Source organism: Corvus hawaiiensis, chromosome 2, assembly GCF_020740725.1.
Source record: "Corvus hawaiiensis isolate bCorHaw1 chromosome 2, bCorHaw1.pri.cur, whole genome shotgun sequence".
NCBI lineage: Eukaryota > Metazoa > Chordata > Aves > Passeriformes > Corvidae > Corvus > Corvus hawaiiensis.
Window position 1 is genome coordinate 86898287 of NC_063214.1, and position 17303 is coordinate 86915589.

Here is a 17303-nt window from a genome sequence, read left to right on the forward strand (position 1 = left end):
TTTTATCATTTTTATAATTAGAAAGTCATTCTTCACAATAGGACTTATGCTTTTTAACACTACACATATTTAGCCTTCTCTAAGACCCAGTTACTCCAACAGACCAGAATTCACTTTTTCTGCTTTTGTATGAGGCTAAAGAGGTCATCTGCTTCAATGAAAAACTGCTAAAAGCAACAGCCATTCGGAAAGATGAAAAAAATTCACGACCGATCTCTCTATACAACTCTCATCTTCTGACATGATTGAATCATGTTGTGCTGTCACATCCTATTACTGTTTTAAATGTCTGCATGGGGTTTCAGTTGTGCTTACTTCACAAAGGCAAACTTGGACTTCAAAAGCCAAAGTTTACAGCCGGCCATTTAATTTAGATGAAAAAAAATTAAGATAGAACAACCAGAAAAGCAGCCATTCTTAAAAAAAAAAAAAATTGCTTAGTCTTACTGATATGGATTTAAAAATGAACATATCAATTTAAGTTTCATTTAATTGCAAAAAACTTGCATCTTTTTCCATTTATAGTTACTGGGCTTGTTTAAAAAAGCAACATTTTAAAGATGCTAAAATGAAGTTTTTAAAACAAATAAAAAAATATGATCTGTATGGTTTTTTATCCCCAGATTTTGAATATTTTTTCCCAGTATTTGATGCAGTCAATCCAAAGATCTGATTTTTGCAGAGGTTTATTCAAAATAGAAAATAAATCATTTATTTGTATATAACATATCTACTTTGCACTAAATGATATAACTTGAATTTTAAAACATTTTTGTTAAATACCTCTGATTTCCCTCCTCAGCACCAAATAATCTTAAAATTTTGATGACCTATTTATTACCAAATAGTATTATCTTTTTGTGCTAACAGAGGAATCAGAGCAGTATATAAGATACAGCATATATGAGTGGCAATAAGTATGTGTGTGCATGTGTGCATAAACATGTGTGTGAGAGAATCCTGTCATGCTGCATTTGTGTTTTTTGTTCCTCTCTCATATGCATGCAAAGTCTTGCTTTCTACAAAGACGTTGGATAATCAAAGCATGAAAAAATAGAGTAAATCATAGTGTAATATGTATCTCTCTTTCAAAAACTTCTCTCTTTTGCATCAAATAATTCTACAGCGTGAAGTGTTCCATGTATTTGAAAGGAAGTTTCTTCATGAGTTTTTTGTAGGTTTTTTTTTTTTTTGCTACTCTGTCTAGTAATTAAAACTGCTGCAATCCATTGGGTAAGGATATAACTCAGAGTATGAAAATATCACTATAAATACCTTTCAAAGTTATTCCAGGTGAAATCCCTTGTTTTATAAGCTCTAACTCTAATACTTTGCCAGCCTGAGAGTCTTGAAATATGTGCATAGGAAAAAAAGATAAAAATTATTTCATAAGGTTATTTATTGCTTCAAGAAGTCATTCAAAATTAGAGGGAAAAAACTCTAGAACACTAGGGAAAGGTCTTAATAATTTAATAATAGAACTTAATCAGGACTTAAAGGGATCACTGGAGTTAATTAGCAAGACAGAGTGCTTGTTATATGCATCCAGTCTGAGAGGAACATAAATAAAATGAGTCAATGATCTATGCCCAAAAGATACATTATGTATAACCACAGAGGCAATATACTGTACCAGCACAATAGCACAAAGATTAATTGTCTCTAGAAAATATTTCCATATAGTCTGTCTACTACAAAATATTTTAATATAATTTATTTCTACATATATATGTGTGTTTCTTCAGAGGGGAAGACAGAAAAATCACTAGTGTATAGGTTGCTTGTCTAAATGCAGAAGAAAAGGAGGATCAGTTACAGTGATTAGCACCAAAATTATCTTAGATATAAATTATAAAGAAGACTCATGCAGGAGCAAAGATTTCATGGCTGGATTTAAGTCATGAAAAAAGAAACTTTCCCAGAAAATAATCCTAGCTATATGCTAGCAGTAAAGTCTAATGGCTATGTTTTTCCCCTCTCATAACATAGCTTTCATACAAATGCCCTGAAGCAAGAAGATAAGCTAAATAGAGGCATCTCCTGCCTACTCCTGCAAAAGCTGCCTTGAGAGGGTAAAAAGCATCAGGCCTGAATGGTGAGAATGGATGGGATATAACTGATTGTAAGGACTTATTTTTAGATTGGTAAGGACTTTCTTCAAAATAGTCTCTATTTCCTAAGTATTCATAATTATTTCCTCAGTATTCTTGATTATGTCCTCAGTATAGATGACTTTGCATTTAGTGTCTAGATGCACTAATGCACAGAAGAGTAACATGTGTAATTGAGCCGTAGAGTTGTAGCAAGGCTGTATATGACAGAGAACTTCTGCATAAGCAGGACTGGTAGCCTTGTGATTTAATGTTGGACTATCTGTCACTGAGGTAAGTTTCTCAAATACTGATGCAATCACCTTGTGCTCCTTTAACAAAGTGTTGGCTGACATTACAGCTAAGCCAATCTACTGATTAGCTACTCCCAGCCTGTTCCTGTGAGTGAGAGGCTGGGCTAGACCATGGTCGATGATCTCTTCAAACCACTTTTCTTCTGTGCTTCTACTATAAAAAAAAAAAAAGACCTCTTGTGCCCTCATCTCCCTTAATCCTTAGTTCTTCTCTGGTTTGAACTTTCAGAGAGTCCATTTCGGGACTTAATTCATACAAATTTACTATGACACAAAAAAGATAAGAAACACGTTTATGCCATTTAACTTCCTGGATTGCTCACCAAGCATTCAGGCAAGATTTTGTTCTGCCACCAAATAAAAGAGAGAGAAGGAAACGTGGCCAGCATGAAAAGTGGACAGTGTCCACTTCTGCGACACCTAGCCTTCAGGTTGCACAGCTTTACCATCAAATTGCATGCAAAAATTTGAGGGTTTTTTTGTTACTGTTGTAATGCAGGTGAAAATTTACACTGATATGCTATACTAGCTTAATCAAGTTATAGTGGTATATTCCATATTCTGTTACCAATACTGTTAAAAACATTGATTAACAAAACTCTTCTAAAACAAAGAAAATGTAAGAAAAACATGTCCAACTGATTGTTAAAAGTCATAAAATTCTCACACCATTTTCCCCCTCAACTGTTCTAAGTTAAAAAAAAAAAAAAAAAGGAGCCCATTTGTGGGGAGGGTTATATGTATTTTAGTGAGAATGGAACATTTCATTAATTAGACTTGGTGTCTTTGGTGAAAATTAAATCTAAAGTTAACATATAATCCCATAGGAGAAGGACACAATCCTTCCCTTCCCTTCCCTTCCCTTCCCTTCCCTTCCCTTCCCTTCCCTTCCCTTCCCTTCCCTTCCCTTCCCTTCCCTTCCCTTCCCTTCCCTTCCCTTCCCTTCCCTTCCCTTCCCTTCCCTTCCCTTCCCTTCCCTTCCCTTCCCTTCCCTTGTTTCAGTAACTATCAATAGTCTGGTTTAGTGTCAGAAGCACTTCTTACTGAAGGTCTATTCCATTTGTTAAACATGGGACAAGAATATAGGAAGGTATTATCTCTGAAATGTGAACTAAGTTTAGCTATAAAACTTAGTAAGTTTAGCACCTGACATGAGGTTAAGTTTAGAAGGATTCTACTTCTAATTTATATAATACAGCAGAAAATTAAAAATTGCAAGTTGACTAATATTCTGTGATTTGAGAAAGAAACATAATTTGTTTTTAATTAGCAAAACAATAGTTTTTAGGCCTCTATTCTACTGAATGTCAAGATATTACTCCTGTCATTGGATCTTGATTTCAATAATTTCTACAGCAACTTGAAGCTTACCTCTTGTATGTCAGATGGTTGATCCTTAAGTTCACACAGGTAAGGTTTGGGCATGGGACTGACATCCTTACTGTATTTATCTAAAACACTTTGTAAAATTTACCTGCTAGAAGTCTAAATTCCTCTGAAAAAGCATGTAAAACATCAAAACCCTCACCTTTCTGATTAAAAAAGTGCACAAAGACATTAACATAGGACCAGAGTAAAAGCATGTTTAAATAGGTGCATAATTAAATTCTGTGAATAACTTACACTTCAGTGATATTTAGTGTTTTCTTAAGTCAGGGTCACATTCAAAAGAGAATGGAAGTACTGTGAATAAGGACAAAAACACAAGGAAGTCCTGAATTTTATAGACAGTTATGTTGGTCTTCAGTGTAATTTCAGTAGGTATGGCATGTGCATGTATGGGTATGTGTACAAAAAAGCCCTACTAAAACCCATCATTATTTACTTATGGTGATGTCTTTTATCTTTGAATAAAAGATATATATATGCGTATAACAAAGGATTTTCCATTGATGAAATAAGCAATTTTTTTATTCTAAATACTTCAGATGTATGAGAAATATGCATGACATATGAACTAGGAACTACAACAAATATGAATTATATGTACTCTAAAAATGTTTGGTTTATTTTTACATAATCTAGCTTTGCACAGTTCTGTGTAAACACACAGGTCCAATGTCTAGTTTAATCTGTGAGGCCTTAAGGTTATTTTTTCCAAATTTAAGTTTCACAACTTAAAAGGTTAAGAACATGCTGAATCTAATAATCAGTAATTTAGGCCAGTATTGATGCCTAATATATATAAATTATGTATAAATTAAATAAAACCTTGTTACATATAGAAGTGTTAATTAAAAAGTTCCTTTTGTTTGTTTATTTTTTTCTACGCTGACAGTAAGAATTCAAATTCAGATTTTATTGCATATGTTACTAATTACTTCTTGACCTGGGGATGAAAATATCAACTTTGATGATCTCTAAAGAGGAGAAAGTAATGAGTTGATTACACTTCTTGAAAACAATTTTTCTTTAATATGATTGTTTATCTATATATTGTTCAGTAAACTTTATGCCTCCAAACTGAAGTTAAGAGAATTATGTCATTAAGCTTAATTTTATTCTATTTTTTTCTCTTTAGACTTCATCAACTTATTTATGTACTTGCTATAAAAAAAAAAAAAAAATACAGGTATCCCAGTAAACCTATCTGCAAATTAATATGGCAAAACAGAGTGTAGAGTATAGGTCAAATTAATTCCTCATATAAAACAGATTAGGTAACCACAGAAAAAAAAAATCTGCATAATAAATAATAGTAATCATCATAAAAATGTGTTATCTTGAAATGTAGTTAGGATATATTGTGCTTGCTCTACAGCAGACATTATTTCTTGTATTGTTAATTGTTTTTACAATCTTCTATTTCATGAAAAAGCTTATTTCAGACTTTGGAAATACTGGGAACTTTCTTTACAAATAAAATAGTCTTCAAAACAGAAGGCAATACAGCAGCAAGAAAACTGAAAAAATTAGTCAGAAGAGCAAATCCTTTCTGCAAACTTCCTGCCACCTCACTCCTTTTCTTAATGCAATTTGCTAGAAGAGATTTAGTACTCTGGCTCAGCACTGATTCTTAGTATTTCTCCTTTTCACACCTATTTTAAAAATCCCAAATGGAGTTCCCCCTGTAATTTTCAAGCTCTTGACAAGTGAGATTTAAAACACAGAAAATACTTTCTACCCTTTATTCCTGAGATCGTACAAGAGTTTGTAACAATCTAAAAGCAACAAAGTTGTGGAATAAAGCATTCACATCTCAGTGTCTACTCGCCCAAACCAGAGACATGAAATGACACATTTATTACTCAGCTGTCAGGGAGAAAACTTCTGCACAGGGAGGCCAACCACTGCTTAGCAGCAAGACCTACCCAGGAAGCTGCAATCACAACCTTCAACTTTTCACTTCCCTGAAGTAAAACAGGAGTCCCAAGTCCAACCAGTCCTCCAGTTTCTTTATTCTGTATCACCTTCTAGTTGCATCTCCTCACTCCAGGAAAAGGGAAGGGGGAAGGTGATGTTTGTAGATTAGTGCTCTGTATACTGCTGAGAAGTTTGAGTTGACTCTATTTATAACAACAGTCGGGTTTGGAGACTGAGCGCTTGGAGACTCATTCTGCCAAGTACTGCATTAAAACTAATAACTAATACAATGTCTTAACAAATACTAAAGAAGTGGTGGTAAATTAAGGAACTCGGATCATCAAGCAGAGCTCCTATCCTGCCTTCCCCATCTTACCATCTTAGCAGATGTCTATATGCATTTTATAAAATTTGCTGTTTACATTAATTCCATTTCCATTATGTCTTTAATCCCCAGATGAGCTGCAGACTTCTCTGAAGGAAAAATGTATTCAGAAAATGAATAGAATGTTCTATTGCTATGCTAAAGATAAATGCTGATCAGCTTATTTGATCATTAATACAAACTGTGGGAAACTAAAGATAGTTGGCATGTCATTTCCTGAGAACACATGAAAAGTTCCAACTAAAAAGTAGGATGATTTGAGTGATTTCTTCCATAAGACATAAAATGTAATGATAAAACACCTGGTTCTCACACTTTTGGCCCAATTTTATTTGTGAAAGTTTTCAGTATGCTAAGGGAAATTAATGCAGTGAATTCTAGATATGAAATATTCTTGTATTTCCTAGAATCGTGCACAAAGTCTGGAAATTAAAGACCTATTGTCACAATGATTGAGACTAATGGAAATGGTTAATAGTTTTTAATTTAATTCTCTATTCCTTGATATATAGTGAAATATTCTTCTGCCAACCAAAGGCATAAAATATTTAAAATTACCTCAAAATGAAAAATTTTATACCTGTACAAAAGTAAGTGACTGTATAAGTGCAAAACAAGATGGAGAGATGATAATTGTATCAAAATGTCTTGTAAAGGTGTTGAAAGACACTTATCTCTGTAATATGCTTCCCTCAGGGTCTGATAAGCACTAATCTTATTTCTTTTATGGTATGACATAAAGAACATCTGTTTATTCATGTGTGTTCCTAAAGTAAATTCCTCTTTAATGTTATATGAGTCATTTCTATTTTAAAAACTAAAAAGACAAGAAATAGAACCAGATATAAAAAGATACAATTTTTTTCATATATTTATTTCCAAAGTGATAGAGAAGTTTTTTACATATATGTGAAGAACTGCAGAATAGTATTGAGATATTGGCCTTTATTACTTTATTCTGTGCAATGTAAATAATATACCCAAAGAGAATCTCTGTCTTCAGGTTCCAGTAAATTCCCAACCAACATTTCTCCATTTCTATGAAAACGGAAGCCCATTCATGAAATTTGTGCTGATTCTTGTCAAACTGAGCTTAAGGAGCTCAATATCAGCTACACAGAATCTAATCTGCTCAGGAAAGAAGATAGTTCAAGGGTCTTAAAATGCCTCTGAGTCCTCATTGCAGAGGTATGAACATTTTCACCCAAACCAGAGAAGGTGGCTTCCAGCTTCAGCAGCAGGTAAATGTCTGTCTGTGCCAGGCTAATTGAACAAAAATTTAAAAAGTTAAGAAATGATGATATACTCTTGTGCTTCAGTAACAGTAAACAGTCTTACGTTAAATGTAAAATTTTACAAGCCCATGTCTGAATTATTTTTTGCTATTTTAAGTATCAACCACTTCAGAGCTAAGAAGAAATTGGATTTAAAAACACTTCACTCTCATATACTAGTTTTTCCCTATACTGATGAGTGCAGGAAAAAAAATGACATTTTACAGGTAAGAAACAAGCAGAAAGGAATAGTAAAAAATCTTGAGTAGAAAGATAATATGAGATCCTTATTACCCATGCTACGTTCTATCCTCATTTCCTTAGCACCATGGCACTAACTGTGCAGTTGCATACCCACTAATACATACAATTACTAGATGGTTGCAGCGGGGATTACTGCAACAAGCATATTTCAAACCAGGAGTCCCGTGGAAACGAAGTATATATGGACAGATTCGTGGTAGATGTTTCAGAGATGTTTATTTCTCCAGCCACATGGCCAGGATCTGCCGAGGAACTGAGGCAATCACGGGACCCGAGGGTCCCTGCCTGCACAGCGGAACACAAACCAACCAATGGGGAACAAGGCTGACCAGGGGCAGGGAAACCCCGTGCCTCCCCCCCAGGGCCCCTCTCCCAGGGCCACATGGCAGGGGGAGGGACCCCAACACTAGATCCCTTGCATCATCTCTGCATAGCAAAGGACTCTAATGTCATAATATGCCTTTGCTGAAAACATCATACAACTTAGAAATTGTTTCTGGAACTTAAATACACTCCAGTATTTATTTCCTCTCACTTCAAACCTTAAAGAGCATATCATATCTACCTTTTTTTTTCTTTGTATTACATATACACGTATATTTGATCCTTTTTTGTTGGGCCTTAGCAATGAAATATATATCTTTGAGGCTTCAGTAAAAATTTGCTTTGGTCACTGTTCAACTTCTGCTGTAGTCTCATGTCATTCCTAAAAATATTTTAACTTTTCTGTTCTGTGAATATGCAGGATAAGTTTTTTCTTGAAGAACCTACTTCCATATTACAGGCACAAATATCTACTGTAGTATATAAAAAAAAAATTACTTGTTTTATTTGGCATTTTCCTTTTTGAATGGCATCAAGCAGAAAAGACATGGAAAAGACATTATTTGATGTATTAATGAGAATAAATCTCTCAAGAAAAAATCTTCTGTTTTAAGGAAGAATGAAAATGAGAGCTCTTCAATGCTGCTTTGGAGACACCTTTGAACCTCAAGGATTTGCTCTCTTCTATATAATTTTAGTTACCGAAGTGATGAAATTAGCAGTGTAATCTTTATGTTCCCATTATACTCAATAGAAAGAAAGAGTGAGAGAATGTGACAGATGGCATTACAAAACCAAGTTAGGATTTTCCGCTGCAGTACCTCTTTACTTTGATATATGCACCATGTGTGACCAGATTCTGAATCTAGGTTTTATTTAATCACCTAAGGGTAGGTGTTCTGAATATTGCTGTAAATGTCTATTTTCAGCTCTTTCTAGCCTAAGTATGGAACCTCATAGTGGTGCCTCATAGTATATTTCCTTAAAATTAATGTGTTTTAGTTTTAAAATATTTAGAGTTAAAACACAAAGGATATGGCATTATGTTTCTAGCTAGCACCAGAATTTCTTCTTTTGTCCAAACCTGTTAGTCTGTTTCCTGTTGCAATCCCTGATGTATGTAAAACCACTCTTTTATAATACTCTCTTGTATAGGACCATATCCTCACAGTGATTGGCAACACATCAGTATTTATTATCTATACTTGTAATTAAATATACTAGTTATTGTTCGTTTCAAAAGATAAAGAAATGGAATATTATAGTTATTATATTTTATTGTTTATTCATATGCACAGTATTACATTAGAGATAATTCTATGTGATAACACAGGTTATTGTGTGATGAGTCCTTAATCAGCTTGCCTCTACGACTGACTTAGAATATCATTTGCAAAATTTCTGACAAATTAAAGAGGTAGTTAAATGTTGCAGCATTTTTGACTTTCTGTGTTCAATTTCAGGAATATCAGTTGCTCCTGTGAGAGTCTGATGAATTTCAAGTTCATCCAAGCTAGCTTGGTGACAAAATACAATAATTTTCAGATGGAAATGGAGCTGCTTTTTATTTGTGACTTGTTCTTTTTTTTTTGCAAAAGCTCAACATTATCGTATACCAGCAGAAGTGACAGATTGTGGCGATAAAACTACAGTGACAGAGTTTTTATTGTGAGTGCCCTTCATCATGTTTTCATGGAACTTAAACCTATCTTTGGCAGTCCCTGCCCTCTCTTCACTGCTAGCATTTTTATTCTCCTTAGACTTATGTTAATGCTAAGCAGTAGAAGCAGCTCGTGATAGAACAAAGGTTAATTAACACACCAGATGGGGAGAAAGACCTGTTGAAATGTTCTACAGATTCTTGGCCAAAGTCCAGGCACAGAGGTTATTATAAGGTCCAGGCAGAGTCCCAGCCGACACTGGACTCACGACATGTAAAGTGTGAGTGGATATACACACAGTCAGTAACTGTGACACATTGCACCAGGACGTGTTATTATGCAGGAGCAGGAGCAGGCAGATGGACTAGAGCATTTCTTGCTGCCCATTCTAAGGATCTCTCATCATTTGCAAGATTTAATGAAAATGCTCTCTCATTTAATTTTCTTTTAGTGTGCATAGATAATATTCAGATCATCCCTTCCAAAACTGTTAAAACAGTGATTGGCTGGGATTTCTAAGGTAACTTAGTCACCCAGGCTCCCTCTGAAGTCAACAGAGAGATATCTTCCAAGAAAAATTAATCCCTCTTGTGGCAGACACCTATCAATTATATACGAGGACATCCCAGTTGATCTTCCAGGCTCTCTCACAGAGCTATAGAAGAACCACAGTCATAAACAGTTGTCTGGGGGAAAGGTTCGTTAACCTCCAATAAGTTTTGTTCATATCTTATTTCCAATAAATTTAGATACTACATTATTTTTTAAAAACTGATATTGAAAGTATTTATACAGGCTTCTAACATGAAACAGATTAATAAGAACTAAGTGATTTTGTTTGGCCAGTTTAGTGCTTCCAGCATCAAAAAAATTAGAAGTAATTAAATGGGTTTTTTTAAGCTCCTGCAGACACTTGTATAGCAGAGAGCAATACTGGAATCCTTAAACAAAATTATCTGAGAAAGGAAAACGCTTAGACTCTTGTTATAGTATGAAAATTAATTTAAAATTATAAATTATTCAATCTGATATTAAATGTGATTGTCTAAAAACTTCTTTATTCTGCCTTGTCTCTGACTATTCCAGGGACTTTTCTCTTCTGTTCTCTCTGATAATTAGAAAACAAGACCCTTGGAAAACAAAGGAACTTTGCCCTGCTGCAAGTAAAGGAACTTATAAAATAATAGAAAAAGCAATACTTTTAAAGAAAATCTCAAAATTCAGAAAATCTGTAATTTGAAATGCTTGTTTCAGATAACTTCAAGTAAAATAAAATTATGTAGAACTAGTGAAAGTAATGAAATTCAAATGAAATTAAATTTGGTAACTGCTGGTTATTTTCCACCCTGTGTCACAAAAGTTTGAGCAGTGTTCTAATAAACTTCAAATTGGACTATTTTCAATTTATTTATGCATCTATATTTGTTAAAGTTGAGAAACACATGTTAAATATCCTTTTGGCTACTTTCTATAGCACCTACTCTTGAATAGGGGAGGTGTGGAAGGAATATAATTTTATTAGGTAGAACTTTTGTGTCCCTGTCCCTTTGAATTGCTCTTACCCTTTTACTCTTCTCGCTAGTATACTTTTATCTAAATGTTTTTGCAATTTTGCTACGCTACAAATAACAAGAATAATTTATTTTAAAGAGTTGTTAATAATTTCAAATCACTCCCAACACAAGGGAAAACACAGTTTATTTTAAAACAGACTGGTTTTTATTTCCCATAAAAAACATATTCAGTTTAAAGTTATACATGGTCATTGATTAAGACTTGCCAATACTTCTAAAAAGGCATTTGGATTCATACAATAACTATTAATTACTTGAGATACTGAAAGCAGTATTTACAAGGGAAAAAAAAGAAAGTTATTTCACATTTAGCAGGAAAGATTGTATTTTAAATTTCTTTTTCTTTTTTAAATGTTACTTAAACATCGGAACCCAACAGATTTGAAATACTTTTTGCAGCGTAATGTTTCAATCCCTTTGTTCACGTCATTTATACTGCACTTTGATGGTATGAAAGTTTGGAGACTTATGAAAGTTTAATGTTTCATTTGTAGTGGTTTTTCATTGTTTTTTAAGGCAGTTTTGAGGCAGATTCTGAATAAAAATATGTCCCATTCAAATAAGTCCAGATTTATTTTTTGTTCATATCTTGTTTCATAGAAAAGTCATATTTTATTTTGTTTTATTATCTCATTGTCTTTCATCTCATTTATTTCACACAATGGGCAGTCTCTGGCTATGATAAAAACATTTTTTTCAAGTGTTAAATGACACTTATATTTTTATCGTCTCCCACTGATGTCATGAGATGCCTTTCCTGTGTAATCTAAAAAGAAATCTACTGAAAGCCACGTGATCATTGATCCTCTCCAGGTTTGCCATTCCTTTTCAGGAAGTTCCTGAGCTAAAAATAGTAGGAAACTTTATTTCTAGTATTAGCAAGAACTGTTGTTCTTGCCCATTTCTAGCTTTTTCCTGGTCATGTGCTAATGGTTCTGAATACTAACCTAAATGCACATTTAATCCTACTTCCCTAAACATTTATATGGCAAGTCTACTGCCTTTCCCTGTCAACAGTAAATGATACATTTATGCCAAAAAAGATAATCAGGATGACACTATGCAACACGGAATAGGTCACTAATGAATCAATGAGATTTTAAATTCTTGAAGCACATACTCTTGGCCAGTAGAGGATCAAGAAAAGCTTCTCTAAGTATGATATTCTGCACCACATTGGATGGAGATACATTTTTTAAAGAACCCCCCCAGCTGGCTGTCCTGAATGCTAGCGTCCTCTGGAGACAAACGTTTGACAATACTTCCTTTTCTCTGCATTGGTTAGATTGGGTTTGTTTTCCTGAACCAGTCAGCTCAGGAATGAAGTGGAGGAGGTTGATTGGTATAAATGAGGCAGTCTGGTTTAATTTCAACTGTGAATTAAAATATAACAAGACTGAGGTGATGACAGTTCATTTTCTATTATTTCATAACATTATGTAACTTACTAAAATTACTGTCTTTTTTTCCCCTTTCAATTTTACAGTCAGAAAATCCTTAAACAGCTTCATTTATACTACCTGTCTGAGATTTTGCCTGGGAAAGTCTATGAATTTCCAATTAACTCAGCCTAGATTAATTTGCTTCTGCCATCATAAAAATGTGAACATCTAATCAAGTATTCAACATATTGCAGCCTAGTTGCACAATATGAGTGAGCTGGTGTGTAGCGGAGTATTTGTTATCTAACAGTCAGCTAAAGAAGATTATAGGTAATAACACAGGTGACTAGGCAGGTACTCTCCATTCCTCCCTGCTTCTTTGGTCTGGAACAGCAGTAAAATATACCTTTGAAGTTGGTCTGTAAAACATCTTTTGAAAAGGATACAACTAAATGAGCTGCCTCCTTTATGCTAGGGCACAGGACCTGCTATTTTTACAGCTTTCAGGGTCTTGAGGAGCTATTGTCACCATCTAAACCTGGATTTCTATGGCTCAGTTCCCACCAGAATTCTATTGCTAATGCCTTCAAAAGTCAGACACCTACCAGCAAAACAGTTACCCCAGTTAGTATCAATGGAATTGATTCACTTCAGGGACAACAGATGCCCTTTCCCTGCTCCTACAGTTTTGATGCACAGGAAATGAGAAACAACCTGATTTTAGAAGTGGAAACTGAAGGCTTTATTTACCTCCATGAAGTATCATGCAGAGACATATTTGTGCTTGAGAAGTTGACATATAGCAACCAGCTTCCTTTGAACTACTAGCTACTTTTATATTATATTTCTGCTCTTCTTTAGTCAAAGTTAGTCAGATTTGCCAATAAGAATGGATTAAATTCCTTCTGTAACTGAATCTGTTTTGACCTGAAGTGATCACACAAGCAGTGTGCTTCTGAGCACAGCTTGAGTGGGTGAAAAGTGCTGACACTTCAGCTACTTTTTGGGATAACAGATAATGGACACAAAAGATGACGTATGCTGTGATCTTGCCACAGGAAGGACAAGGATTAAGACAACCACATGTTCAGGACTGCTTGCAATATCTGTCATAAGATGTCAAGGGAATCTCTCGATAACCTCAAATTAATTATTTCTCTGAAGTTCACCTGGAATTCAGCAGAAGGCACTTACGATTACTCAAATTTAAATGGTGATTTTAGAGGAGCACCTCTACTTCAGATGTTTTCCTAAACCAGTTTTTGTTAGGAAAGAAACCAAGTGTAAAAAACAGAATACGAATTTAGAGCATAAGAGGTAACATTTACTCACTCCCAGAAGCATCTGGTCTAGCTTACTCTCCCAGTTGCATCAAAGAAGGATCTATTTTTTGTGCTCTCTCTAGCTGTGCCCTTACTTAAAAGTTCTCATTACAATTACTTGCTGGATCTATGTCACTGAAAGTCTTCCAGAGGAAATTAACTGATGGTATGGCTGAATGAACATATTTTCATTAAAACCTCATTACTGAACGCGCATTTTAACAGAGAAATTGATATTTCATAACAGGAAAACAGGAAACAGGAAACAGGAAAAGAAAAGAGGAGGAAAAGATCTGGAAATTCAAAAAGCTCTGGGTGATATGACAACTTCAGTACATATATTGCATGGCCATGCTGGCACCTGTCATTTATGAGAACATACAGGAGCAAAGTATGAACTTAAATTCCCACAGATAAAGTGTTTGCTTTGGTTGAAGGTCAGAGATGAAAACAGCCTTTAGCTAAGAGCATTTCAGATAATCTCTCAGACCACAGGGTACTCTAGAAAACAGTTCAGAAATTTGAAAGACAGCAGTAAAAAACATTTATTTAAAACTGTCAAGAAAGGGAATGAATCAGAGCAAAGCTAAGCCAGGCAAAAAGTTCTGAGATGTGTCATTGGAGAAGGGTTTCCTTTGAGGTAAGAGTTTATTAGGCAAATGTATCATGGGCCATTATGGAAGGGTACTGCAGTAGGAGATAGTGATTTTCAAGCACCATCTAGGCAGAGTTTAACCAAAGGCCTTGGTTACAGGGACCCATATATTAGAGGGAGTGGCTACGAGACAACTCAAGCACACACTGTGATGTGAGCATGTGCTGTCTTGGCCAATGCCTCTCACAAGGTCTGCTCCTACGGAACCGTGTAAGAACAGGATGCTCTTTGTGAACACTGGTGTGCCATCTAGAATGTTCAGCATTGTACAGGTAAAAGACTGACAAATCTGTTCACTTGTCAGAATGCTGCAAAGATATAAAGAACACTGGGAATGGAGAACCTCACCACAGACAGGATCTGAGCAGCATGTTATGAGGAAAGACACATCTAATGTTAAAACAGATGGGATTCGCAGCAGCAGGAGGGACATAAGATTGCTAACAACTTTTCTACAATTTCCATCTTAATCATCCAGTTAACCAACCTTGAGTGTCCATGTTTTTTCTTATTGAGATCCTTAAGGATGATTCTCTCTTGTGCGAAGCAAAATGTCAGCACAACAACACTAGGACTGACAATGGAAATGAATGGTTAGTAAATTGAAAGTTACTGAAGTTGGTAACAAACTCACAAAACAAATTCTAATTATTACTTTTGACATTCAAGCTCAGACTTGTAAGATAACAATTAAATTGATTTCTTGTTCTGTTATTTTGGTCACATCATTATATATAGAAAAAACTCAGAGGACCTACTTTAGGACCTAATTTTTATTAGATTTATTGTTCCTTCACACTAACTGGCTATGTAATGGATTACCAGAATATATGAAAAGTGTCAGGTCCATCTCTTATGCTATTTAAGATGTGTTTTACAATGAAAATTATAACGTAAGTTAGGAAAAAAATTCTTACCTATTTTTTTATTTGAATGTGGAAAGATGTTCCCTTTCCTCAGTGGAGAACAGAATAGAACTGAAATAAGTTTTTCAAGATTATATGTTATTTTTGGGCCTCAGCATGTTGGTTTTCTGTGTTCTGCTCCCTTGCTCAAAAAATTCTTATTTCAACTTCCTCTCTGAATTAAATTTGTTTGGTTTATATTGATGTCTTTCATAGTTTTCTTCTAAGAAAAAGGATACTGTTTTTTAAACTACATCATTCTGTACAGATTCACTGAAGAAATAAGAGTGACCAAAGATTTACTCAGAAAACAATCCCACTCTGAAAATCAGATTATCTGTATGCATAATTAAAAATTCACAGTTTCAGTAAATAACTGGCTTACAATACTAGCATAGCCATCTTAAGACAGTCATTATTAGATGTTCATTATTTTGGATCTGTAGATCTTCAGAAATGAAGAAAGAGGTGACAACCAAACTCCTTCCCTATCTACAGAAATCCCAAACAAAACCAAATCATATTTCCCTCTCCTGTAGCAGTGAAATGAGTAGCAAAAACATTTGATTCATCTCTCTGTGTGCCTTCAATTATCCTTCAGAACTAGGCAAATGTACTCCACAGCCACTGGCAACTTACTTTGCTCTAATTCCTGGTAAAGTAAGCTTTGGTTTTCAATGTTCTGATCAAAAGTGAAGGACCTGTATGGTAAGTGAAAGACAGCTTCTTTTGACAAAAAAAGGTCTTAGGGAAAAAAAGAGAAAAATCTGAAGCAAAAGATTATGTTAAAAATATCTGAACTATTCATTTTCAGGAATTTATAAAAATACATTTTAAACTTTAAAATACTTAAAAACCAATAAACTTGTTTTAATCTACTGAAAAGTGAGTGGATTGGAAGTTAAAAAAATACTTTTGGTAAAGTAATTTATGTTCCCTGGTTTTAGTCATGTTACATAAATAACTACAGCAAATTCTTGATGGAAGTACTCTTTGTGTTAATAATGGCAATTTTGGCAGTATTATAGCTGCAATATCTGGTCAGTTTTGGTCTAAAGATCTCACAATGTTCTTCCAAACATTTTCATCCATTAGCATGAATTTATCAAAGAATTAACAATATTATGTTTTTTTGAATTATTTACAAAGTTGCATGCAAAATTCTAATAGCTTTTAGGTTTTCAAATGAAATATGCTTGTTTAATTCTTCAAATTTTATGTACTCCAAAAACTTCAATACCTAGTATCCATGTAACCTACAAACCTCTTTTTTTTTTTTTTTTTAATTTTAAAAATTACTATATGAACTGGGGAAGTATTGCAAGTTCTGTTTTACAGTGGTGAATGAAAACCCATTTCAAAGCAAAAGCAAGTCTTGGATAACCCACAGTAATGCACTCAATGCCTCTGAAACTTTAGTCCTTATAATTAATGACACAGTCTTTACACTTCTTAATATGTTTTGTGTAGTCATCCAAGCAATTAATCTGATACATAAGAAGGGCCAGCCTGTCTCCCAAACTTCTGTGGCAATCAAAGGAAAAAGTACACAATCTAAGTATTACATGGGGAAAACATCAAGACTAAATGATTTTTATACACATAAATACTGTGATTTTTCTGACTCTGGATGTTCAACTGAAAAGCTTCTCCAGATGACGTTCCATTACAAAATAATTTACACAAGGCTAGCATTTATTTTGGATGTAGAAGTACTGTTCAACAGTAAAAGGTAGAGGGCTCTTAATGCCCAGAATTAGGTCTGTTCATAGTTACAGGCATCAAAAAACTAAAAAATAATAAAAAAAAGACTTAAAATCCCAAAGCCCCAAAACTGGGGTCTTGTACAG

General features: G+C 34.3%; 1 protein-coding gene across 1 annotated transcript in view; it reads right to left on the bottom strand.

The window, feature by feature from the left end:
• The window catches only part of NALF1 (NALCN channel auxiliary factor 1), a 454878-nt gene that overhangs the window by 57294 nt on the left and 380281 nt on the right, over positions 1–17303 (bottom strand). The gene's annotated exons all lie outside the window — the stretch shown is intronic.